The following is a 25,977-nucleotide window of genomic DNA, read 5'->3' on the forward strand; positions in this document are numbered from 1 at the left end:
GCGGCCAGTGCGGCCTCAAGTTGGGCCTTGCACTCTTGGAGCTCCTGGGACAGGTGGGTATTCTTCTCCGTAAGATCCTACATAATAAATGATCCTTAAATCAGTTATTTTAACTATTTTAAGTCTCGGGGGCTACTAGCATATATTACTATTAAAATTACTTACCCGTATGTCCTTCACATACTACTCCGTGGCTCTGGTTAAACCATCTTAAGCAGCATAGAGGTGCGCGTTTCCCGCATCAAAGGCATTCAACGCCTCCAGGGAGAAACACGCGTCACGAAGAACTGTCCGGCGACGCCTGTGATTCATGGCGCTCTCCACCTCAGACCGGGTGGCGGACAGCCTGTCGGCATCCTCCATCGGAGGAGCATCCGGCTCTTGCCTTGTGTTCGCCTCCACTTCCGGACCACGCGATGGAGCATGGCTGGCGGAGGCTTGATTGGCAACCTCTCCGAACACTGTCCGGCGAGCGCTCTTTCTCCTGGAAAAAGTTATGAGCATTAATATACCTCCTAGGGATCCTTCCCTTAAAAACAGCGGTGTGCCATACTGTTGCGGCGACGTTTCTATTTGCGTCGTACTCCTCTTCCGCCTGCTGGGCCGAACTGACCCTTGTTGGTCAGCCGCCGCAGGTTCGGCTTCCCGCCTCAAAGGCACCTCCTGCGATGCACCATCAGTATAGGATGGTCAGAATTGAGCATGGATCAAATGATGGTGTCAAGACCTCGGTCGTAGTCACCTGGGAGGCCGGAAACAAACCGGGGTAGTCAACCGTAATGGCGACTAGGGCATTGTCCACGCTAAGTTGGTGGAACACCCCGTCGATCAACTCCACCTTTATGTCCGGATCCTCTTCGGAGGCCGGATCGAGGGATCGTTCTGGATCCTCGGGCTGTGGAGTTAGGCTTTGTATGCCCTCCACGTCCCGGCGCAGCTCCTGCGTCGAAATCACGAAGTAAGATACTTGACTTTGGAAGTATGGATCGGGTAGATAAACGTCCGCTTACCCAGCTCCGAGGGTTATTCATGGAGAATCCATTCAATGGATTCGTGCGGAGGAAGTCCTCCTCCTCCCCCTTGTACAAGCCGGACAGGATCTTTGCCAGATCGGCTGCCGAGCCCGGCCCTCTGCGGCCATGACGGGTGGCGTCATCTTCTCCGTTGAAATCCCACATAGGGTGGCCCCTATATTGGAGTGGCTGCACCCCTCGCATAATGCACGTGGCCATGATTCCAATCATGGTCAATCCGGAATGGGCCAGTAACCTAATCCGGCCCATCAGATAATGGACGCTCCCATCATCCTCCCGTTGAGGGCTCCACGGGCGCCAACTCAGGCGTTTCTTCAAGGGAGCATTGCTGAAATCCAGGAGGCCGATCCGAACTAGGTCCGGCAGAGGGGCGTCCTCCATGTAGAACCATTCCGAAGGCCAGTCTTCGGACGCCTTCTTCGGGGTGCCGGATAGATATCCGGTCCCGGCGATGCGCCATATTTCGGCTCCGCCCACTTGATATATCGAACCCTCGTAAGAACGGGGTACGAGGCAAAACAATCTCTTCTGCAGCGCAAAATGGGGCTCGATGCCCAAGAACAGCTCGCAAAGAGCTACAAAGCCCGCGATGTGCAAAATGGTGGCAGGAGTGAGGTGGTGAAGCTGGAGTCCGTAGAACTCCAGGAGCCCCCGGAGAAACGGATGTATGGGAAATACGAGTCCCCTTATTAGATAAGGGACGAAGCATACCCACTCTCCTTTGGAAGGGTTGGGGACGCTCTCCGCCTGCTTTCCACCCCTGAAGGTGGTCAGTCCGGCTCGAACCGGAACCATGAAAGCTGGGGGAAGATATCCCTCGGTTTGGAGCGCCACTAGCTCGCTGTGTGGAACTGAGCATCTCCCCCAATCTCCTGGCTTAGGGCTGGGAGCGCGAGAGGAGGAGCCGCGTCGACTATCCATGATAGAATGGATTTTTGTCAGAAGCGATTTGATGAGAACTTGCGGATGGAGGATGGTGTGAGCTGGATCTAGATCCTCGCCTCTCTTATAGGCGGCTCGTTCGCACGGCTAGGGGGTAAAATGTAAAAATACCCTAGCTTTTCGCATTCATATGACACATGGAAGAAGGCCATTATTGGCGTAGAAGCCAAGGAGCGCAACATTTATAAGGAAGCCGGACACTATTCGACAGGAACATGAAGTTTGAAGGAGAACCCGCCTTGCAACGCCGAAGACAATATACGCACCGGACTCGTCGTTGTTGAAGCCTGGTTCAGGGGCTACTGAGGGAGTCCCGAACTAGGGGGTGTCCGGATAGCCGAATTATCATGGTCGGCCGGACTCCAAGATTATGAAGATACAAGATTGAAGACTTCGTCCCGTGTCCGGATGGGACTTTCCTTGGCGTGGAAGGCAAGCTTGGCGATACGGATATGTAGATCTCCTACCATTGTAACCGACTTTGTGTAACCCTAGCCCTCTCCGGTGTCTATATAAATCGGATGGCTTTAGTCCATAGGACGAACAACAATCATACCATAGGCTAGCTTCTAGGGTTTAGCCTCCTTGATCTCGTGGTAGATCTACTCTTGTAACACACATCATCAATATTAATCAAGCAGGACGTAGGGTTTTATCTCCATCAAGAGGGCCCGAACCTGGGTAAAACATCGTGTCCCTTGTCTCCTGTTACCATCCGCCTAGACGCACAGTTCGGGACCCCCTACCCGAGATCCGCCGGTTTTGACACCGACTGTGGGTATTCGGATACACCCCGGACTATTGGATCCGGGGGCTGAAGCGAAAAGGTCCGCCATGACAAATGATTTTCAATCCGGCTAGGGAGTACATGAGCCCATTCAATTTACATAGACATTTAGACTGGCTGTACTCTTCCTCTATACCATCCAACAGGCTATCTAGCTTACAATCCCATTGGGAATACTTTGCAGCTAACACTAGTTGGTCATATACCAGACTAACGGGTATCTCTTGTCCATCTGACCCCACCAGTCCGACTTCGACCATATGGTTCGGGTCAGCCTTGGTGTATCGCGTCTTCACCATGGCCCAAGCATATTTTGCACCTTGCCGGCAAGCCAATACCTTCCATAATCAGAAGCGTCGCCATGCTCCTTTGAGCATCTCTACAAGTTCACTCATGCCACCTGGCAGGGAAGCGGATGGCCACAAGGCCTGGACAATACCCTGCATCACCTGCCGAGCTCGTTAGTTTAGTTGTGAAAGCTCCTGCAGCATATCACCTGCGGAGCCGGGCATCTCCTCTTCAGGATGGCCCGTCACCATACCTGCAGACATAACTCTCTCAATACGCGTCTTCGCTGAACTATACTACAGTTCGTTCAAGCTCTTACTAAAAATGCCGCGTCGAAGCCTCCGGTTCTCCTTCACAGAGTCCGCGAGCTGAGCCCGAACATCTTTCACCTCGATGCTCAATCGGAGATTCGCATCCTGAAGTTTATTCTTCTCCTGAATAGACTGCGTCAGCACGCGTTCGCCTGCCTTCAGCTGACTTCGTAGATGCAGCTCATTATCTCCCACAGTCTTCGGATTTCCTCCGGGATTGTCTGCCGAATTTTTCGTCAGATTTATAAACCATGCCGAACATACAAAACTGGTAGAAAGAAATTATTACGAGAAGAAGCCTTCTTGGATTCCCCTTGTCCGGCTGCATTGGCCTTCATTTGGGCCTTACGTTCCTCTAGCTCTTGAGACAACTGGGCATTCTTCTCTACAAGAACCAACGCATACAATGATCCTTAAATTAGTTGTGCCAACTGTTTCAAGTCTCAGGGGCTACTACTACACATACTTATTAATTTCCCTTACCTGTATATCCTTCGCATACTGGTCCGTTTCTCTGGCAAGTCCATCTTGAGTAGCACGGATATATGCATGTCCAAAATTGAAGGCATTAAATGCCTCTTCGGAAAGAACACCACCGCGGAGTACGGCCCGCTGGCGCCGGTGATTCATGGCGCTCTCTACTTCAGAATTTTTGGCGGAAAGCATATCCGTATCCTCCGCAGGAGGACAGTTTGGCACTGTCCCCACATCAGCTTCCGCCTTTGAATCCGGTCCAGGAATCCGACTGCTGGAGGCGTGGCCGGAAGGATCCCCGGGTATAGTCCAGTGTTTCCTGCCAGGACATAATTAAAACCGTCACGCCTCGACAAAAAGACCAAATAAACCATGGAGCAAGTTTAATGAATACCTCTGCGCCTGTGTCCTCCTCCTAACCGCCTTCCTTTTAAGCCTACCTTGTCTAGGCGCCTCTTGCTGAGAGGACCCCGCGGGTTCCACACGGCATCCTGACTGACGTTTCTATAAAAGTACGGCATGTGAGCATAAGGCACGGCAAAATGAAGGAATTCTTTCAGAAGGTTGGAACCGCGACATTACTTACATGCGACACGGGAAGCAGTCCGGGATAATCCGCGGTGATGGCCACTAGAGAGCCGCCACTGCTTGCCTGGTAGAAAGTCCCGTCGACGAGTTCCACGAATATGTCCGGATCTTCTTCAAGTCCGGGGTCAAGAGCCCGGCCGGGATCCTCTGGCTGCGGAGAGGGGCTGTTAAACTCTTTCACAACCTTCCTTAGTTCCTGTTTTAAAACGACAAGGTAAATGATTGTGACAAAGAAGGTAAGATCGGATAGAGTCGAGTAAAAGATGACAACTTACCTAGCTTCGAGGGTTATACATTGAAAATCCATCCCGCGGTTTAATGCGGAGGAACTCCTCTTCTTCTCCTTTGTACAATTCGAACAATATCCTTGCCAAAGATGTGGTAGAGTCGGGACATTTGCGACCACAGCGGGAGGCATCGTATTCTCCGTTGAAATGCCACATGGGTTTTCCCCTATATTGAAGTAGCTGCACTCCCCTTATTACGCATATTGACATAACTTCGATTATTGTCAATCCTGATTTGGCCAGGGTTTGTATCCGGCTCATCAGATGAAAGACTTCCCTGTTTTCTTCCTCCTGGGGGCTCCGAGGGCGCTAGCTTTGGCGTTTCTTCAGTGGAGTATTGGTAAACTCAGGAAGGCCCGTCCGTACTGGGTCCAGAAGGGGAACGTCATCGACATAAAACCACTCCGAGGGCCAGCCTTCGGACGCCTTCTTTGGAGTGCCGGACAGGTATCCGGTCTGGGCGATGCGCCATATTTCGGCTCCACCCACTTGATATATAGATCCCTCCTGGTTGCGGGGGACGAGGCAAAATAACCTCTTCCATAGCTCAAAATGAGCTTCGCAGCCCAGGAACAGCTCGCAGAGGGCAACATAGCTCGTGATGTGCAGTATGGAGGCAGGGGGTAAGATTATGCAACTAGAGGCCGTAGAACTCCAGGAGCCTGCGGAGGAATGGGTGGATTGGAAACCCGACGCCTCTTAGCAGATATGGGACAAGGCATACTCGCTCCCCCTGAGATTATAGGTGGCTAGTCTGGATCGGATCGGGACCATATATGCAGGCAAAAGGTACCCTTTGGTCCGGAGCTCTATTAGGCGGCTATGAGGGATGGAACACTTTTCCCAATCCCCTGGCTTCGAGCTAGGGGAGCGACGAGCAGGGCTGCGGTGACCGGTCATGATGGGATGGCCTCTTTTGGATGCGCTCTACGGAATGCTTGTTTGGGGGAAGATGGCGTGATTTGGATCTGAAGATCCCCGTCTCTTCAAATAGATGGCTCACCTACGGGATTAGGGTGGCAAATGTAATAATGCCCCGGCCCCTCATCTTCGATCGACATGTGGAGGTGGCCATTATTGAAGCACAAAAGCCGAGGAATACAACCTTACTGGGAGGCCGGACACTATCCGCTGCGACAGGTGCATCGGACTTATAGAAGAACCCGCCTTGCAATGCCGAAGACAATCTGCGCGCCGGACTCATCGTCATTGAAGCCTGGTTCGGGGGCTACTGAGGGAGTCATGGATAAGGGGGTATCCGGACAGCCGGACTATATGCTTTTGCCGGACTGTTGGACTATGAAGATACAAGATAGAAGACTTCGTCTCGTGTCCGGATGGGACTCTCCTTGGCGTGGAAGACAAGCTTGGCGATTCAGATGTAGATCTCCTTCTCTGTAAACCGACCATGTGTAACCCTAGCCCCCTCCGGTGTGTATATAAATCGGAGGATTTAGTCCGTAGGACACAACAACAATCATACCATAGGCTAGCTTCTAGGGTTTAGCCTCTCTGATCTTGTGGTAGATCAACTCTTGTAATACTCATATCATCAAGATCAATCAAGCAGGAAGTAGGGTATTACCTCCATCGAGAGGGCCCAAACCTGGGTAAACATCGTGTCCCCCGCCTCCTGTTACCATTAGTCTTAGACACACAGTTCGGGACCCCCTACCCGAGATCCTCCGGTTTTGACACCGACAAGGAGCCAATATGAGCATCCAGGTTTCGCTATTGGTTATTGGCCGGAGATGTGTCTCAAGTCATGTCTACATAGTTCTCGAACCCGTAGGGTCCGCACGCTTAATGTTCGATGACGATTTGTATTATGAGTTATGTGATTTGATGAACTGAAGTTTGTTCGGAGTCCCGGATGAGATCACGGACATGATGGGGAGTCTCGAATTGGTCGAGAGGTAAAGATCGATATATTGGAAGGTTATATTCGGACACCAAAATGGTTCCGATGTGTTTTGGATATTTTCTGGAGTACCGGGAGGTTACCGGAACCCCCCGGGAGAGTAATGGGCCTTAATGGGATTTAGGGGAAAGGAGAGAAGGGCCTCAAGGGTGGCCACACCCCCCCCCCATGAGCTGGTTCGAATTGGACTAGGAGGGGGCGGCGCCCCCTCCTTACTTCTCCCCTCTTCCTCCTTCCGTCCTCCTAGTTGGAATAGGAAAGGGGGGGGCAAATCCTACTTGGACCGAGAGTCCAAGTAGGACTCCCCCCTTTTGGCGCGCCCCCTCAATGGCAGGCCTCCTCTTCCCCCTCCTTTATATATGTGGGAGGGGGGCACCGCAAAGACACACAAGTTTCTCTTAGCCGTGTGCGGTGCCCCCCTCCACAGTTACACACCTCGGTCATATCGTCGTAGTGCTTAGGCGAAGCCCTGTGCCGGCAACTTCATCATCACTGTCGCCATGCCGTCAAGCTGACAGAACTCTCCCTCGTCCTCAACTGGACCATGAGCCCAAGGGATGTCATCGTGCTGAACGTGTGGAGAACACGAAGGTGCCGTATGTTCGGTACTTGGATCGGTTGGATCGTGAAGACGTTCGACTACATCAACCGCGTTACTAAACGCTTCTGCTTTCAGTCTACGAGGATACATGGAGACACTCCCCCGCTCGTTGCTATGATTCTCCCAGATAGATCTTGCATGATAGTAGGAATTTTTTTGAATTACTACGTTCCCCAACAGTGGCATCCGAGCCAGGTCTATGTGTAGATGTTATATGCACGAGTAGAACACAATGAGTTGTGGGGGATAATAGTCATACTGCTTACCACCAACGTCTTACTTTGATTCGGCAGGATTGTTGGATGAAGCGGCCCGAACCAACATTACATGACCGCCTTCATAAGACTGGTTCTATCGACGTGCTTCGCACACAGGTGGCTAGCGGGTGTCTGTATCTCCATCTTTAGTTGAATCGAGTTTGACTGTGGCCGGTCCTTGTTGAAGGTTAGAACAGCACACTTGACAAAAAATCGTTGTGGTTTTAATGCATAGGTTAGAATGATTCTTGCTAGAAGCTCGTAGCAGCCATGTAAAACTTGGAACAACAAAGTAGAGGACGTCTAACTTGTTTTTGCAGGGCATGTTGTGATGTGATATGGTCAAGATGTGATGAGATTTAAATTGTTGTATGAGATGATCATGTTTTGTAGAAGTTATCGGCAACTGGAAGGAGCCTTATGGTTGTCGCTTTATTGTATGAAATGCAATCGTCATGTAATTGATTTACTTTATCACTAAGCGGTAGCGATAGTCGTAGAAGCAATAGTTAGCGAGACGACAACGATGCTACGATGTGACGATGGAGATCATGACGGTGCTTTGGAGATGGAGATCAAAGGCACAAGATGATGATGGCCATATCATGTCACATATTTTGATTACATGTGATGTTTATCTTTTATGCATCTTATTTTGCTTAGTACGGCGGTAGCACTATAAGATGATCCCTCACTAAATTTCAAGGTATAAGTGTTCTCCCTGAGTATGCACCATTGCTACAGTTCGTCGTGCCGAGACACCACGTGATGACCGGGTGTGATAAGCTCTACGTTCACATACAACGGGTGCAAGCCAGTTTTGCACATGCAGATTACTCGGGTTAAACTTGACGAGCCTAGCATATGCAGATATGGCCTCGGAACACTGGAGACCGAAAGGTCAAGCATGAATCATATAGTAGATGTGATCAACATAGATATGTTCACCATTGAAGACTACTCCATCTCACGTGATGATCGGACATGGTTTAGTTGATTTGGATCACGTGATCATTTAGATGACTCGAGGGATGTCTATCTAAGTGGGAGTTCTTAAGTAATATGATTAATTGAACTTTAATTTATCATGAACTGATTCCTAATAGTATTTGCAAATTATGTTGTAGATCAATAGCTCGCGATGTAGCTCCCCGTTTATTTTTTATATGTTCCTAGATAAAAATAAGTTGAAAGATGATAGTAGCAATGATGCTGACTGGGTCCATGATCTGAGGATTATCCTCATTGCTGCACAGAAGAATTATGTCCTTGATGCACCGCCAGGTGACGAACCTATTGAGGGAGTCCTGGATTAGGGGGTATCCGGATAGCCGGACTATATACTTCGTCCGGACTATTGGAGCGTGAAGATACAAGACTCAAGACTCCGTCCCGTGTCCAGATGGGACTCTCCTTTGCGTGGAAGACAAGCTTGGCGATCTGGATATTGTGTTTCCTTCCTTGTAACCGACTCCATGTAAACCCTAGCCCTCTCCGGTGTCTATATAAGCCGGAGAGGTTGGTCCTTTGAAGGCCGATCACAATTACAATCATAATCATCATAGGCTAGCTTCTAGGGTTTAGCCTCTACGATCTCGTGGTAGATCTACTCTTGTACTACTCATATCATCAATATTAATCAAGCAGGAAGTAGGGTTTTACCTCCATCGAGAGGGCCCGAACCTGGGTAAACATTGTGTCCCTTGCTTCCTGTTACCATCAGCCTAAGACGCACAGATCGGTACCCCCTACCCGAGATCCACCGGTTTGGACACCGACATTGGTGCTTTCATTGAGAGTTCCTCTATGTCATCACTGCAAGGCTCGATGGCTCGTCTTGTTGTCAAGGACAACATTACCTCTCGGGGAGCGTTGGCTGTAAGCCAAACTCTCCAACTTGGCGGCTTCATCATGGCCGCCCCCTCGGCTGTCGCGCCAACGATGGCATCTCGGGTCGTCACGCATAACCTTCGCATCAATTCGGAACTCGCCGAACAGATGGATCCGATAGAGCTCTCCTCCCTTAATGAGCTCTTGGATCGCATCGCCGCTTTGGGTGTCGCTACGGACTATGACCGGATCGGGCTTAAACCCGACCAAAGGGACATTAAATCCCTGCCGGCCACCCATGAGATAGCGGTAGTGGAGGAGCCACATACGGATTACCCCTCTATTTTGAGGACGAATCATGTCCAGATCACCGAGCTCCCTGAGCCGGGCTCCCGCTCAAGGGAAGACATGACCCAGACCCCGGACTTAGGATCGGGAATTCAGTCGGAAAAATTGGGCAGCATCCAGGATCCCGAGCTGTCGAACTCGGAAACTCCCCTGCCCCTAGGTGCTAGGCCAGATCAGAATCCGGATTCAGCCACAAACACCCACCCGTGCTTAAGCCGTCTCTCCCATATCAGACAAGAGCCCCATGAGACAGTACATCGCTACTGGGCCAGGTTCCTCCTTGTGCTAAATAAGGTCAAGTATTGTCGTGAGGAGGACGCAGTCTCACTTTTCTGTAAAAACTGTACGGACAAAAGAATCCTTAATGTTATAAGTCGCCGTGACATAGTACACCTTGCTGACTTGGCAACCATAGTACAAAAATACTGTGCGATGGAAAGTGCCTGGAAAACCCAAACAGAGTTTTGGGATAGCCCGGCTCTCACTAAAACCTTTGTTCGAGCTAAACGGGCGAACTCTTGTAAGCCGGCCGATCCAATCCCCAAGAAGTCGAAGCCCACCCCAGGGCGTGGAACCGTATTGTAAGAATGGCTCAATGGGCCATGTAAGCTCCACAGTACGCCGGACATAACACCAACCCATAGCCTTAGGGCATGTTGGATACTCCGGCAGGTAGCAAAAAGTGGCGAGGATCTCCTTGTAAGCCATAAAGCAGAACAACATCCCGCCAAAGAACACAATACGGTACTAATAGTCTTCAAGACTTTCGCCTCAAACAATAGGCGCAAGCGAGCTCATCGGAGCCCCGCTGGAATCTGCCATGTGGCAAAAATAAATCCGTGGAACGACACTGCTATAACTTTCAATGCCAGTGACGAACCTCAATTCCAGACCGTCCGGGCACTAGCCGCTCTGGTCCTTAGCCCAATATTGGACAGCTATCGGCTCACTAAAGTACTCATGGACGGCGGAAGTGGATTGAACTTGATCTACGAAGATACACTCAAAAAGATGGAAATTGGTAAAAGCCGCATTGAACAAAGCGGCACAACCTTCAGAGGAATCATCCCTAGTCGGGAAGCACGCTGTGCAGGAAAAATCACACACGATGTGGTATTCGGCACCCCGGAGAATTACAGGTCCGAAGAAATCACATTTCAAGTGGCTCCTTTCAGCAGCGGATACCACGCCCTTCTAGGGCGGGACGCGTTTACGAGCTTTCAAGCTATACCCCATCACGGGTACATGAAGCTTAAAATGCCCGGACCCAATGGAACCAGCACTCTAGCCAGTGATCCGAACGTCGCACTCCGCGCCAAAAACAAAACCGCAGCACTAGCCTTGGAAGCATTATCCGAAGCCCTAGCAGCTGAAGAATTAACAACACTGCGTGCCACCGTGGACAGGGACGACGTGATACTTGACAAGTGACCCAAGTCCACCTCATTTAAACCTGCAGACAAGATAGTCAAATTCCAAGTCCATCTAACGGACCCCTCGAAGACAGCTTCCATCGGGACACAGTTGAGCCCCGCAATGGACGCCGCACTGCGAAACTTCTTAGGCGAGAATTGGGACATTTTTGCCTGGCACCCATCGGACATGCCGGGCATCCCACGCAGATTGGCCGAACGCAGCCTCAATATACTAAAAGGATACAAACCTGTCAAGCAGACTCTAAGGTGGTTTTCAGAGCCCAAATGGCAAGCCATGGGGGAAGAGCTAGCCAAGCTACTCGAGGCCGGATTCATCAGAGATATCAAGCATCCAGATTGGCTGGCAAATCTGGTAATGGAACCAAAGAAGGACAAATCCTGGCGCCTATGCGTCGACTTCAAAGACCTCAACAAGGCTTGCCCCAAGGATCTCTTTCCCCTCCCTCGCATCGATCAAATCATCTATGCCACAACAGGACACGACTCGCTGTGTTTCCTCGACGCATACTCTGGATACCATAAAATAAAGATGGAAGAGTCCGACCAAGCTGCAACAGCTTTCATAACGCCATATGGCCCTTTCTGCTTCAACGCTATGCCTTTCGGGCTTAAGAATGCCGGCGCAACCTATCAATGCATGATTCAAACATGCCTGGAAAAGCAAATCGACAAAACAGTGGAGGCATATGTGGACGACGTGGTCATAAAAACAAGACACGTCGAAACCCTAATAGATGACTTGAGGCTTACGTTCGATAACCTCCAAACATACGACATCAAGCTGAACCCGGAAAAATGTGTTTTCGGTGTCCCCTCTGGAAAACTGCTGGGCTTCATTGTTTCCAATAGAGGAATTGAAGCGAATCCGGCAAAAATCCAAGCTCTGTCACAGTTGACTATACCAACAGACCTCAAGCACATCCAGAAACTAGCTGGATGCGTGGCTGCCTTGAGTCGCTTTATCTCCAGGTTAGGAGAAAAGGCATTACCTCTTTAACGCCTTCTTCGGTGCACCGAACACTTTGTGTGGACGGATGCAGCCGCGGCCGGACTCGACGAAATAAAGACCTTATTGGCCAATAATCCAGTCCTAACAGCACCAAATATCGGCGAACCTATGCTGCTGTACATAGCTGCAACACATCAAGTTGTAAGCGCAGCGCTCGTCGTCGAACGAGAGGTTGACGGATACAAATTCCCGCTACAGAAGCCGGATTATTACATATCCACGGTCCTCACCCCATTCAAATCCCGATACCCACACTATCAAAAAATAGCATACACGGTCTTCATGGCATCCCGAAAGCTACGACACTACTTTCAAGAGTGTTCGATTACGGTGGCCTCCGAAGTACCACTCAATGATATAATAAATAACCGCGATGCTACGGGCCAGATCGCTAAATGGGCCATCAAGCTCCTTCCGTTCGACATAACATACAAGCCTTGGTGGGCCATCAAGTCGCAAGTACTAGCTGACTTTGTCTCCGAATGGACAGAAGCCGAACTCCCTAAAGAGTACGACGTGTACTCTAACTGGATCATGCACTTCGACGGCTCTAAAATGCTGGCCGGATTGGAAGCAGGTGTAGTCCTGACATCTCCCACCGGAGACACGGTCCAGTACGTCCTCCAAATATTATACACAGACTCCAACAATGCAGCCGAATACGAGGCTCTATTGCACGGTCTTCGGATGGCAGTCTCTATGGGCATTCAACGCCTAGAAGTGCGCGGGGATTCAAACCTCGCAATATCACAAATAAACGGAGACTTTGATGCCAAGGACCCGAAAATGGCGGCCTACCTAATACCGTCCTCAAAATGACAGCTCGGTTCGAGGGGCTCGAATTCCACCATGTGGCTCGAGAAAACAATCAAGCGACAGATATCCTCGCCCGCATCGGCGCTAAACGCGACCCTGTCCCACCCAACATATTCCTGGAAAGGATGTTCAAGCCATCCGTGGTATGGGAATGGGAGTCCGACAATACTAGCACAGATCCGAATACACCCCCAGATTCCGAACTATCAGACATAATCGGAGGCTCTACCACCGAAATAACATCTTCGGCCCATGAAATCATGGCTGTAATCGCCCCGTGGACCGAGCCTTTCTTGGCCTACCTAAATAGGCAGGAGCTCCCTGAAGACCAAAATGAAGCACGTTGCATTGTTCGGCGTTCTAAAGCTTACAAAGTCCATGAAGGGGAACTCTATAAGAAAAGTGCGACCGGAGTGATCCAAAGGTGCATCTCCAAAGAGGAAGGGCGGCAGCGCTTGGCTGAAATCCATGCCGGACTGGGCGGGCACCATGCCGCGGCTCGGGCACTACTTAGCAAGGCCTCCCTACAGGCTTCTATTGGCCGACGTCCCGAGTAGACGCACAGGACCTTGTCCAACACTACGTCGGCTGCCAGCTCTTCGCCAATCAGAGTCATATGCCCCCTACCGCTCTCCAAACAATCCCCATATCTTGGCCCTTCACGGTCTGGGGGCTGGATATGGTCGGACCACTTAAAGGGGGAAGCCATAAGAAAAAATACTTATTGGTCATGGTGGACAAGTTCACCAAATGGATAGAAGCCAAACCAGTCAAAACAGCCGAATCCGGACCAGTAATAGACTTCATATCCGGGGTCGTACACCAATACGGCGTCCCCCACAGCATCATCACTGATAATGGCTCAAATTTGCACAACCGATGAAGTGAAAACTTGGTGTGGCAAAATGGGCATTAAGCTCGACTACGCTTACGTCTACCATCCTCAAACAAACGGCCAGGTCGAACGGGCAAACGGTCTCATCATGAGCGGCATCAAACCCAGACTAGTGCGGTCCTTGACAGAGTTGGACACGCACTGGGTCGAAGATCTCAACTCCATACTCTGGGGGCTGCGGACCTTGCCGAATCGCACCACCGGATATACACCATTTTTTATGGTGTACGGCACGGAAGCAGTACTACCCTGCGACATAATACACGATTCGCCATGCGTACGCATGTACGAAGAGAAGGAAGCCGAGTTAGATCGGCAGGATAACTTGAATGCCCTAGAGGAGGAACGGGACGTCGCCAAAGCCCGCTCCACATTCTATCAGCAGCAGGCTCGACGGTACCAAAGCAGAGAAGTGCGGGCCAAAACTTATAATATTGGCGAACTTGTCCTACGCCTACCGGAGAAGAAGAAGGACAAGCTCAAACCCAAGTGGGAAGGTCCCTTCGTCATTGACAAAGTTCTCACCGGAGGAGCGTACCGCTTATGTAATGTGTCCGATAACAGACTCGAGCCGAACCCATGGAACGCGGCCAGACTCCGAAGATTCTACGCCTAGCGCCGAACTCAGTGTTCGTCCCCTTACACCCTCCTTTTTAATTATGCTCCCTCCCTTTTCCCTTCTCCACCTTTTTTCCTCTTCACACAAAGTATTTAATACAGTACGGACTCCCGGATCACTCCGGCCGCACTATGTGTGTAAGCAATACCTGGGGGCTTCCTATACGGAAGCTAAAAATAATTACTCTAAAGGCTTTTTGCCCATCACATATGCGTTTCTTTTTGGGATAATTGATTTTATTCCCCTAGTTGGGTCACACTCGGCAGGTTTACCCCTAGTTTCCGAAAACACTTGTTCCTGCCCAAACCACTTTGCTCCTCTTATGCTTTTTCCCTTTGACCGTTTGACCATCACTTTGGAAACTTCATAAAAAATTCATACTAACTCAGAAAAATTCAAATAAGATATCAAAATGTTCAAAAAAGCATCACCAATATGTGCATGTCAATTGCATTCACAAAAAAAGTGTTGGCCAGTCCCCATCTCAGTTTTAGCTCATATGATCTTAGCATGAATAGTAAAATCTAAAAAAATTCTAAGAATTCTAAAAAAATTTGGTGGCAAACTTTGACCAATGTTTTGAGTGCTTGTTAAGTTTCTTAAGGGAATGACATTCATGGAAGTCATGGCAAAAAAATGAAATTTTGGATAATTGATTTTTGTTTTTTTGCCACGACTTCCACGAATGTCATTTCCTTATGAAGCTTGGCAAGCACTCAAAACATTGGTCAAAGTTTGCCATCCATTTTTTTGGAATTTTTAGAATTTTTTTAAATTTTATTGTTCATGCTAAGATCATATGAGCTAAAACTGAGATGGGGACTAGCCAACACTTTTTTCATGAATGCAAATGACATGCACATATAGGTGATGCTTTTCTGAACATTTTGATATCTTATTTGAATTTTTCTGAGTTAGTATGAATTCTTTATGATGTTTTCAAAGTGATGGTCAAATGGTCAAAGGGCAAAAGCATAAGAGGAGCAAAGTGGTTTGGGTAGGAACAAGTGTTTTCAGAAACTAGGGGTAAACCTGCCGAGTGGGACACAACTAAGGGCACCAAATTAATTATCCCTTTCTTTTTCCATATGTGCCTTTTCTTCACCATTATATGCACCGATATGACTTAAGATTTGGCCAAGCTGGGTTGCCTGGCTCTTATGATTATGCCCTATGTTCCCGTTAATTCGGCTAGGGCATAAGGGGAGCACCTCTACGATTGTTACTGCCGGTTCAGCCGGATGTGTACCTCAGACTGGGTGAAGCCGAAAGCTAGCGTCCTTAAGAGAATATTCAGTCGGTGAACAAAAGATGTATTCGTTTATTATAACGTAAATCCACAGAAGTTTTGTATCCCGCGCCCTTGTTCGCAGTCCGGACATGTGCATCGTCGCATGCGTACCAGGGAAAGGAACCCCTAACGGAACTATTCTCCCTGGAAGATGTTTCTTACTATCCATGTAATATAACATAACTAGTTGGCTACTTGTCTGTTCAAGCACTTATGACCCCTACACCTGGTTTCCACACATACCCCGATTTTTGTATAACTGAGCGGGTATTCGGACACACCCTGGACTGTAGGATCCGGGGACTGAAGCGAAAAGGTCCGCCATGACAAATGATTTTAATCCGGCTAGGGACTACTTATGTCCATTGAATTACACAGTCACTTGGACTGACTATATTCCTCCTTTATACCATCCAACAGGCTATCTAGCTTACAATCCTGTTGAGAATACTTTGCGGCTAACGCTACCTGGTCATATACCAGACTCACGGGAATTTCTTGCCCATCTGGCCCCGTCGGTCCGACTTCGGCCATATGGTTCGGGTCCAGCTTGGTGTAGCGCGTCTTCATCATAGCCCGGGCTTCTCTTGCACCTTGCCGGCAGGCTGACATCTTCCACAATCGGAAGCGCCGCCGTGCTCCTTGAAGCATATCCACAAGCTCCCCCATGCCATTCGGCAGGAAGCTTGATAGCCACAAGGCCTGAGCAACACCCTGCATCACCTGCCGAGCTCGCTCATGCAGTTGTGAGAGGTCTTGCAGTAAATCGCCTGCAGATGCGGGCACCTCCTCCTCAGGAAGACCCGTTAACATTCCTACAAGCAAAACTCTTTCAATATACTTCCTCATCGAACTATACTACAGTTCTTCTAGGCACTTACCATAAATGTCGCGTCGAAGCCTTTTGTTCTCCTTCACGGAGTCCGCCAGCTGCGCGCGGACGTCTTTCAATTCCACGTCCAGCCGAACATTGGCATCTTAAAGATTATTCTTCTCCTGTTTAACTTGCGTAAGAACGCGCTCGCCAGCCTTTAGCTGCCTTTTGAGATGCGACTCATCGTCTCTTACGCCCTCCGGATTCACCTTGGGGTTGTCTGCAGAATTTCCTGTTAGACTTGTCATACCAGCCATTTACTAACTGGTGCATCTCCGTACAATTGGGACAAAGGTTACCAGATGAGGCCTTCTGGGATTCCTCTAACTTGGCAACCGTGGCCCTCAGCTGGGCCTTGCACTCCTCCAGCTCCCGAGACAATTGCTCATTCTTATCTACAAGGACCTGTGCACAAATTGGTCCTTAAAACAGTTGTTCCAACCTTTTCAAGTCTCAGGGGCTACTGCTATACATGCTTATCAAACTTTCTTACCCGTATATCTCTGATATACTGGTCCATCGCTCGGGCAAGCCCGCCTTGAGCAGCTCGGATGTATGCGTCTCCCGAATTGAAAGCATTAAATGCCTCTTCAGAAAAGATGTTGTTGCGAAGTACGGCCCGTCGGTGCCGGTGATTCATGGCGCTCTCTACTTTGGAATTCGTGGCAGTGAGCATATCTGCGTCCTCTGTCGGAGAACTATGCGGCATCGGTCCCATGTCTGCCTCCTCTCTCGAAGCCGGTTCTGGAATCTGGCTGGTGGAAGCATGATTGGCAGGATCCCCAGATATAGTCCGGCTACTCCTCTTCCTGCCAGGAAACGAAGGGCGCTGTTATACTTCAAATACAATAATTGCAGGATAGGTTTTTGCCTTACCTCTGTAGCGGCGTTTCGACCCTAACCGCCTTCCTCTTGAGCCTGCCCGATCTGGACGCCTGTGGCCGACGTGTCCCTAGGGGCTCGGCCCCGCGCTCCGACCGTCGTTGTCACATCCTAGTTAGCCATGCATTAGAATGTGGCATCATGTTTACTTCTTCATCAGAAACCTGAAATGGGGATGACAGAACCCCCAGCCCTCTCTGAAACCAACTAGGGTTGCTAAAAATAATTTTCAATGAACCTGAAATGCCCTTCTAAAATGCCCATCATTTTTGTCTTGGTTCAGAACCTCTGCCAAAAGTGGTGCACATTTTTCTAGGCCAGCCTAGGGTTTTTGAATTAAATCATAAATATTTGAATTTGGGCATTTAAAATTATATAAAATATTTAAATGCTCAAATATCTCCAAACTAAAATGTTTCATGTTGGAAATAACCCAACTATGGACCAGGAGTAGTTTGGTGAATTTTGGAGTTGCCTAAATATTTTATTAAATTCAACAAAGTTGCAGAAGTATTAAAAAAACAGAAAACAGAAAGAAAAGGGGAAAAGCTTACCTGGCGCCCAGCACCCGGCCCACCTGCCGGCCCAGCCCAGCACCACGCCAGCGAGCTGCTTGCCGGCCAGGCAGGCAGGCGGGTGCTCGACGGCGAGCACCGCATGGGTGCCACGCACCTGCTCACCGCCTCCCCGCCTCCCTCGCCCGGCTAACGCCGTGAACCGGCCTCCCTCTCTCCCCCGAACCCCCCAGACACCCCCTCTCCTCTCCATCTCCTCCCCCTCGCACGCCCCAGCCATGGCCGATGCCATCGCCGCCACCCCCTCGCCGTAGCCACGCCCTCCGTCCACCCCACGCCGTGCCACCGTGTCCAGGAGCTTCGCCGCCGTCCACTTCATCGAGCTAGCCGAGCCCCGTGTGCTCGAGCGGCCCGAGACCACCGCACCGACCTCGCCCGAGCTCGCCGTCGCCGGAGATCCCCTTCAACGCCGTCGCCGCCTCAGCTCGTCCCCGACCCCGCCGGTGGCCTCTACGGGAGCGCTGTGAGCCTAGCTACTCCCCCGACCTTCCCTCTCTCGTTCCCGAGCCGTGTAGCCACCGCACGAGGATCACACGCCCGCACCGCCGCGGATCTCATCGCCGACGTGCTTCCGGCCACCCTCCGGCCACAAGCTGGTGTCCATCTTACTCACCGAGTCCCGCAGCACCTAGCTAGCCACTCCCCGAGCCTCACCGACCCCTCTAGCGCCAAGTTCATCTTCAGCCGAACCCCGGTGGCCGCCAAAGTCGTCGCCGGCGCCAACTCCGGCCACCCCGACCCCAACGGACTCCACCAAGAGCTGCGGCTTGTCCTCAGCTCCACTCCGGTGGTCTCCGCGACCCATTTGGTGGCCGAAACGGCCAAAACCACTCCCGCCGCCGCGTCGGGCTCGCCGGCGGCTAAACGCCGGCGCCGCTGGCATTGACTTTGACCACGGGTGGGCCCTGGTTGACTCCCCTGAGTCAATGACAGGTGGGGCCCAGCCCTGTTAATTAAACAGGATTAGTTTTAATTAAACTTTAATTAAAATAATCACCCTGACATGCGGGACCCACTGTCAGGTTTGACCCTGACATGTTCCGTTGACCTGCTGACGTCACACTGACGTCAGGCTGACGCATTAATGATTTTCTGGAATTATTCTAATATAGGAAATTCCAGAATATAATTTAAATTTCAAAAATTCATAACTTTTATTCTGTAACTCCAAATCAGACAAATTATATATGAAAAATGATCAGAAAAATCCAATCTATCCATCTGTACTATTTTCATGCATGACTAAACAAGTTAACTTGATGTTTAATGCAAAACAAGGAAAAGCACCTTAAAAGGCCATGTTTGAGTTTGAAATTTGAATCTTTGATTCAAATTGGTTCAAACCCTTCTGGTTCTAGTTGCATTAGCCCAACACACTCATATTGCCATGTTTCATGCATGCATCATATTGTTGCACATTGTTTGGTGATGGTTGTGTATCGGTGTCCCTTGCGACAGGTTCTATCTCCGAGGAGTATCGTGATTACCCTAACGAAGAACCGTATCAGTGCGTCGAATCATCAGGCAAGCAACCAACCATTTGATCATATCGATACAATCCCATGTTCTCGCTCCTGCTCTCTTTTACTGCATTAAGACAACGTGTTTCAAACTACTGTGTGCTACGGTAGTTGAACCCATTTCCTCTGCATGACCTGTCATTGCCACAGTAACTAGATGAAACCCACTAGCATGTGTAGGAGTTGATTGAGCCATATGTATGTGTTGTTCCTACCTTGCTATGCCTGCTATGCTTAGAGTCGTGTCAGGTCTGGTTCGTATGGGTGATGGGCTAGAGTGAAATGATTATGTCGGTAATGAGAGTGGTGTGGTGAACACGTTTTGGTAAAGGTATCGATGAGAGGCCATGTAGGAGTACATGGTGGGTTGTTTCATTGAAGCCGACCTTAAGCACTGAGATCTGTATGTGTGATTTAAGATACAGCTACTACCATGCATTGGGCCCTGAAATATGACCCCGCTCGACTTCTTAATCACCCTAGCTCTCTGTCCAGGAGTTGCAAGTAGTTTCTGGTGTTTGTAGCCTACTGGAGGCCGTGGACAGCGCTGACTGTAGGGGTGGGCTGTGATGCGGTAGGTACGTGGCACGGTGTACCGAATACCCGTTAGGTATCTCGGGAACCCTGTTCACATCGTTCGGGGCCGTATGGGAAACATCGGCCGGACTCCCTGCGGATGGAACCTGGATAGGCGATAAACCTGGACTAGAGGCTTAGGTGTTTAGGTAGGTCGTGGTCTACACCCACGTCGGCTTTCGCTTGAAGTCTGCCGAGCACATGTCGTGTGCAGACGCTAAGTGGTGGAAACATGTATGAAGAAGTACACCCCTGCAGGGTTATCATGATCTATTCGAATAGCCGCGTCCGCGGTAAAGGACTACTTGGTTGCCTATACAGTTCATAGACAAGTAAATGGAAACTACTAAAAGCCTCAAGATAAGTGTGAGTGCCGAGGATGGCTCTTCCGTAGGAAGACGGAGGCGGATCCTCGGTAGTGTATTGAAGTGGTGAGTAGTGGACTCGTGTACGCAAAACCATTTCAAGTTGGAGTCTCGTAGGTTAGCCTAGCCAAGAGTCAAAGCTGGCTTGCTGCAATAACTCCACCAACCCTTCTTGATAATATGCATGTATGTAGGACCTGATGTAAGTCTTGCTGAGTACCTTTGTACTCATGTTGCTATAATTTACATTTTTACAGAAGACGCTGCAACCCCTTCTGATGGGTTCTACGTAGACGTTGACATCAACGAGTAGGCTAAAGGCCCAGGTGGTGATCCCGAGCTTCTGAAGGACCACGTAGTATAGATAGGCTTTCCAAGCCTCTTTTATTTTACTAGTTGTCTGTACTCAGACAAGTTACTTCCACTGCTGGTTTGTATGACTGTATGACTTGAATGCTGGGTCGTGAGACCCGTACCTTTGTGTATGCTATGTATGGCTCCCTGAGCCTTAAATAAAGTACTTGTGTCGTAGAGTCATGTTGTGATGCTTCGTTGTATTTGCACATATCGAGCATATTGTGTGTATGATTGAAATGCTTGGTATGTGTGGGATCTGACTATCTAGTTGTTTATCTTTAGTAGCCTCTCTTACCGGGAAATGTCTCCTAGTGTTACCGCTGAGCCATGGTAGCTTGCTACTGCTCTGGAACACTTAGGCTGGCCGGCATGTGTCCTTCTTCGTTCCTGTGTCTGTCCCTTCGGGGAAATGTCACGCATTGAGTACCGGAGTCCTGTTAGCCCGCTACAGCCCGGTTTACCGGAGTCCTTCTAGCCCAGTGCTACAACCCGGACCCACTTGCTGATGACCGACACGTTCGAAGCTGGGTCATGGATGCCTGTCCCTGTAAGTCTGTGCCACTTTGGGTTTACGACTAGTCATGTCAGCCCGGGCTCCTTATCATATGGATGCTAGCGACACTATCATATACGTGAGCCAAAAGGCGCAAACGGTCCCGGGCAAAGGTAAGGCGACACCCGTGGGGATACCGTGCGTGAGGCCGCAAAGTGATATGAGGTGTTACCGGCTAGATCGATGTGACATCGAGTCGGGGTCCTGACAGTCGTCTCTGAAAACACGACACTCCAAGGCTAAGGCATGACATTAGGAAGGAGCCCTCTTCAGAGGATAGAGTTTTCGGCTTGGCTTACACGCGACGTAGGTAGCAGTCCGGGATAGTCGGCAATAATAGCCACTGAGGCGCCATCGCAGCTCGCCTTATAAAATATCCCGTTGACAAGCTCCATGGTAATATCCGGATCTTCTTTGAGGCCTGGATCTAGGGCCCTTCCGGGGTCCTCTGGCTGCGGGGAAGGGCTGGAGATTCCTTCTATGGCCCTCCTTAGTTCCTGCTCGGAAATACCGAGGCAGATAATCTTAGCGAATAATGCCACAATAAGTGAAGCGGGGAAAGGAATGACTACTTACCCAGTTTGGGGGGTTGTACATGGAGAATCCATCCCGCGGTTTAATGTGAAGAAATTCTTCCTCTTCTCCTTTGTATAAATCAGACAATATCCTTGCCAGAGCAGTGGCGGAGTCTGGACCCTTACGGCCATAGCGGGTGGCATCATCTTCCCCGTTGAAGTGCCACATGGGCTTCCCCCGATATTGAAGCGGTTGCACTCCCCGCATTATGCATATTGCCATAACCTCGACTATCGTCAGTCCGGATTTGGCCAGTAACTTTATCCTGCTCATCAGGAAGTGTATTTCCCTGGTATCCTCCTCTTGGGGGCCTCGGGGGCACTAGCTTAGACATGCCCTCGGCGGGGCGTTACTGAACTTGGGGAGACCTGTCTGGACTGGATCCGGAAGGGGGACGTCATCAATGTAAAACCACTCCGAAGGCCAGTTCTCTGGTGCCTTCTTGGGAGTGCCGGATAGGTATCCGGTCTCGGCAATGCGCCATACTTCGGCCCCGCCCACTTGACATGGGGATTCTCCCTGGTTGCGGGGGACAAGGCAGAACAGCTTCTTCCATAACCCGAAGTGAGCCTCGCACCCTAGAAATAGCTCACAAAGGGCAACGTACCCTGTTATATGTAGTACGGAGGCATGGGTAAAATTGTGCAACTGGAGGCCGTAGAACTCCAGGAGCCCGCGAAGGAAAGGGTGGATGGGAAACCCGACGCCCCTTAGCAGATGCGGGATGAGGCATATTCGCTCCTCTGGAGATGGATTAGGAGATCCCTCCGCTTGCTCCCCACCGTTATAGGTGGCTATTCCGGCTCGGACGGGGACCATGAACGTCGGTGGGAGAAACCCTTGGGTTTGTAACTCTATCAAACGGCTACGAGGGATTGAACACTCTTCCCAGTCCCCCGGCTTGGAGCAAGGAGAGCGAGCAGAAGAGCTGCGACGACCGGCCATGTTGGAATGGTTTTTCCCGGGGCACTCTGTTGGATGCTCGCTCGAGGGGGAAGAGTGAGGTCTGGATCTGAGAATCCCTGTCTCTTCAAATAGACGGTTAGCCCGAAGGATCAGGGGTGGCAAATGCCAAAATGCCTCGGCTCCTCACATTCGCTCGACACGTGGAAATGGTCATTATTGAGGCACTGAAGCCGAGGAGTACAACATTGATGAGAAGCCGGGCACTATTCATTGTAACATGTACTTTGGAGTATTCGGAGATGGAACCCGCCTTGCAATGCCGAAGACAAGACTGCACGCCGGACTGATCGTCATTGAAGCCTGGTTCAGGGGCTACTGAGGGAGTCCTGGATTAGGGGGCATCCGGACGGCCGGACTATATACTTCGTCCGGACTATTGGAGCGTGAAGATACAAGACTCAAGACTTCGTCCCGTGTCCGGATGGGACTCTCCTTTGCGTGGAAGACAAGCTTGGTGATCCGGATATTGTGTTTCCTTCCTTGTAACTGACTCCATGTAAACCCTAGCCCTCTCCGGTGTCTATATTTGCCGGAGAGGTTGGTCCTTTGAAGGCCGATCACAATTACAATCATAATCATCATAGGCTAGCTTCTAGGGTTTAGCCTCTATGATCTTGTGGTACATCTACTCTTGTACTACTCATATCATCAATATTAATCAAGCAGGAAGTAGGGTTTTACCTCAATCGAGCGGGCCCGAACCTGGGTAAACATTGTGTCCCTTGCTTCCTGTTACCATCAGCCTAAGATGCACAGATCGGGACCCCCTACCCGAGATCCGCCGGTTTTGACACCGACACCTATTGCAGGAGCAGATGCAGATGTTATGAATGTTTGGCAAGATCGGTATGATGACTACTTGATAGTTTAGTACGCCATGCTTTACGGCTTAGAACCGGGACTTCAAAACGTTTTGAACGCCATAGAGCATATAAGATGTTCCAAGAGCTGAAATTGGTATTTCAGACTCATGCCCGAGTCGAGAGGTATGAGACCTCTGACAAGTACTTTGCCTACAAGATGGAGGAGAATAGCTCAACCAGTGAGCATGTGCTCAGAATGTCTGAGTACTAAAATCGCTTGAATCAAGTGGGAGTTAATCTTCCAGATAAGATAGTGATTGACAAAGTTCTATAGTCACCATCACCAAGTTACTGGAACTTCGTGATGAACTATAACATGCAAGGGATGACGTAAACGATTCCCGAGCTGTTCGCGATGCTAAAATCGGTGAAGGTAGAAATCAAGAAAGAGCATCAAGTGTTGATGGTTGACAAGACCACTAGTTTCAAGTAAAAGGGCAAGGGAAAGAAAGGGAACTTCAAGAAGAATGGCAAGCAAGTTGCCACTCCCATGAAGAAGCCCAAAGCTAGACCTGAGCCTGAAACTGAGTGCTTCTACTGCAAAGGGAATGGTCACTAGAAGCGGAACTACCCCAAATATTTGGCGGATAAGAAGGATGGCAAAGTGAACAAAGGTATATTTGATATACAGATTATTGATGTGTACTTTACTAGTGTTCATAGCAACCCCTGGGTATTTGATACGGTTCAGTTGCTAAGATTAGTAACTCGAAATGGGAGGTGCATAATGAACAAAGACTAGTTAAGGGTGAAGTGACGATGTGTGTTGGAAGTGGTTCCAAGATTGATATGATCATCATCGCACACTCCCTATACTTTCGGGGTTAGTGTTGAACCTAAATAAATGTTATTTGGTGTTTGCGTTGAGCATGAATATGATTTGATCATGTTTATTGCAATACGGCTATTCATTTAAAGTCAGAGAATAATTGGTGTACTATTTACATGAATAAAACCTTCTACCGTCATACTCCCAATGAAAATAGTTTGTTGTATCTCGATCGTAGTGATACACATATTCATAATATTGAAGCCAAAAGATGCAAAGTTAATAATGATAGTGCAACTTATTTGCGGCACTGCCGTTTAGGTCATATTGGTGTAAAGCACATGAAGAAACTCCATGCTGATGGGCTTTTGGAATTACTAGATTATGAATCATTTGATGCTTGCGAACCATGCCTCATGGGCAAGATGACTAAAACTCCGTTCTCCGGAACAATGGAGCGAGCTACTGACTTATTGGAAATAATACATACTGATGTATGCGCTCCGATGAGTGTTAAGGCTCGCGGTGGGTATCGTTATTTTCTGACCTCCACAGATAATTTTGAGCAGATATGGGTATATCTACTTAATGAAACACAAGTCTGAAACAGTTGAAAAGTTCAAAGAATTTCATAGTGAAGTGGAGAATCATCGTAACAAGAAAAAAAAAGTTTCTACGATCTGATCGCAGAGGCAAACATTTGAGTTATGAGTTTGTCCTTCATTTAAAACAATGTGGAATAGTTTCACAACTCACGCCACCTGGAACACCACATCATAATGGTGTGTCCGAACGTCGTAACCGTACTTTATTATATATGGTGCAATCTATGATGTCTCTTACCGATTTACCACTATCGTTTTTGGGGTTATGCATTAGAGACAACTGCATTCACTTTAAATAGGGCACTGTCTAAAACCGTTGAGATGACACCATATAAACTGTGGTTTAGCAAGAAACCTAAGTTGTCGTTTCCTAAAGTTTGGGGCTGCGATGCTTATGTGAAAAAGCTTCAACCTAATAAGCTCGAACCCAAATCGGAGAAATGCGTCTTCATAGGATACCCAAAGGAGATTGTTGGGTACACCTTCTATCACAGATCCGAAGGCAAGATATTGTTGCTAAAAATGGATCCTTTCTAGAAAAGGAGTTTCTCTTGAAAGAAGTGAGTGGGAGGAAAGTATAACTTGATGAGGTAATTGTACCTTCTCCCAAATTGGAAAGTAGTTCATCACAAAAATTAGTTCCAGTGATTCCTACACCAATTAGTGAGGAAGCTAATGATGATGATCATGAAACTTCAGATCAAGTTACTACCAAACCTCATAGGTCGACCAGAGTATGGTCTACACCAGAGTGCTATGGTA

Source organism: Triticum aestivum, chromosome 4B (assembly GCF_018294505.1).
Source record: "Triticum aestivum cultivar Chinese Spring chromosome 4B, IWGSC CS RefSeq v2.1, whole genome shotgun sequence".
NCBI classification, from domain to species: Eukaryota; Viridiplantae; Streptophyta; class Magnoliopsida; order Poales; family Poaceae; genus Triticum; species Triticum aestivum.